Genomic DNA, 2,240 nt, shown 5'->3' with positions numbered 1-2,240 from the left:
GGGCTGAGCCACACCTTTGGGGGGAAAGTGGGTCAGCTCCAGGCTCATGGGGACAGGCCTTAAGGCCATTATGCTACATGAAATAAGCCAGTCCCCAAAGGACCGATACTGAAGGGCCCCACTTGTGAGGGACAGAGAGCACCGATTCATAGAGGTGGAAGGAGCTAGTGGGTGCCAGGGTGGGGGAGGGGAGATGGAGTGTTAGGGTTAGGGTGAGTAGAGTTCAGTTTGGGGTAAGGACAAAGTTGTGGCAGTGGATAGCGGTGGCAGGTCCAGAAGAGCGAATGTACTTACTGCCACTGAACTGACCCTGAAATGTGCTTAACAGAGTCGGTTACATGTCTGGTACACCACAGTAGGAAAGAAGTGAGTCAGGAGGTCTGGGTCATCATGAGTCCCAGGAGGGCCCTAGAGCAGGGATCCTGTATCTTAGTTCTCGCTCTCACGCTCTGTCCCCTGTTGGTGACTGAGCTCACAGCAGGCACCCAGTGAATGCTTGCTAAGACACAGCGCAGGCAGATGGGGGCACAAATGCAAACCCACCAGTGGGCACTGAGGAATCCCAACAGGACCTGCATCCAGACGGAGCCAGTGCCCACATTTTACAAACACCAGCACAAAAATAGCCATTTAAAACCAAGGCAGGAACCACATATAACCCAGAGGGTTCCATTCTCCTCGAGGCTGAGCTAGCCGCCACAGCCAAGGCCTCTGGGGGTCTGACAGGTGGCTGGGCACACCCTTGACCCTGAAGCCCCATGGGACTGGGAGGGAAGATCCAGCCAGGCCCATCCTGGCTCCAAGGTGGCTGCAGGGCCACTCCCAGCCCCACCAAGATGTGTCTGTTTAGAACCAGGGAGGAAACCTTTTCTCTCGACTGTTCTTTTTAAAGATGATTGCTCAGCATTGATACAGAAAAACATCTGACATAAAACGAGCTGTTCACAGCTGCCAATGACCCAGAAGTTATCAAAATGTAGTGACCACAAAGAGAAGAACTTGTGTCCCCAGGCAGGCCTCCCGTAAGCAGGTGTGGCTGGGGTTCCTGGACATCTGGGCCTCACAGTCTCCCTCAGAGGGGACAGAAGAAGGAACCTGCTCTGATGGCTCCACTGGCAGCATCCCCTGATGGAAACCGGGGGCAGCCCCTCATGTGTTCCTGGTGTCCTGGTGATTCTTGGGCACGGCCATGTCTCTCAGCTTCTTCATGATGGGGGAGGGGGTGGTGGGTAGCCCAGCAGCTGTGGATTCCACAGGTCCTCCAGGGACAGCCCAGCATCTGCAGGTCCCACAGGTCCTCCAGGGGACAGCGCGGCAGCCACAAGTCCCACAGGTCCTCTAAGGAACAGCCTGGCAGCTGTGGATTCCACAGGTCCTCCAGGGAACAGCACAGCAGCCACAGGTCCCACAGGTCCTCTAAGGGACAGCCCAGCAGCTGTGGGTACCACAGGTCCTCCAGGGCACATCTAGCCACTGCAGGTCCCACAGGTCCTCCGGGGACAGCATCTTGGTGAGTTTGTGATCCAGCAGGTACCCGCTCAGGTGGCTCTTGTCATGCCACATGGCCTCCATCTCATTGGCCAGGTCGACCCCCATCGCATGGTGATGGGCCAAGGTCAATCAGTGAACTTCCACCACCAATACCCTAAAAAAGGCCCCCATGTAGTAAATGCTGCCCTGATCCCTGGGGATGTGGGCCTGGGACTACGGCTGGCACTTGTAGCTGAAGTCCTTGCAGGCTACCCTGTAGGAACTGGGGTACAGGGTGACAAAGAGGGGGACAGGATCTCCACACCCATGTGGTCACAGAACTTCAGGTCTACGCCTCCACACCAAGTCGTCCACCTCACGAAGGAAGTGCTGCTCGCAGAAGCAGCTGACCATCACCATGTGCCGCATGGACACATCCTGCCAGTGCGGGGCATCACAGACCTCGAGGACCACCACCCTCCAGCCCTCCTGGTGGGGACACAAGGGCCCGGCAGTCAGCTGGTCGGTGAAGATGTAGCAGGTAACCCTGTATCTCACCATGAAGACCACTATCTTTCAGCCCTCCCGGACAGGCACACGGGCGGGGCAGCCGGCTGGTCAGTGAAAATGTAGTAGGTGACACTGTGTCCCACCATGAAGGGCTTCTCCGCTGTCTGCAAGAACAGGTGCAGGAAGTTATAGGGACAGGGACAGGGTGTGAGGAGGTTCACTGCCAGAGGCTGGCAGCAGGACCCCAGAGCTGGGGGCCG

At 57.2% G+C, this 2,240-nt stretch overlaps 1 pseudogene; it reads right to left on the bottom strand.

Annotated features, from left to right (window-relative positions):
• Positions 1 to 971: 971 nt before the first annotated feature.
• LOC132009086 (histo-blood group ABO system transferase 2-like) lies at positions 972 to 2,174 on the bottom strand (annotated as a pseudogene).
• Between the last annotated feature and the right edge of the window lie 66 nt (positions 2,175 to 2,240).

The sequence above is a fragment of the Mustela nigripes genome, unplaced genomic scaffold (genome assembly GCF_022355385.1).
Source record: "Mustela nigripes isolate SB6536 unplaced genomic scaffold, MUSNIG.SB6536 HiC_scaffold_4393, whole genome shotgun sequence".
NCBI lineage: Eukaryota > Metazoa > Chordata > Mammalia > Carnivora > Mustelidae > Mustela > Mustela nigripes.
This window is presented reverse-complemented; position numbering and strand designations above follow the sequence as displayed.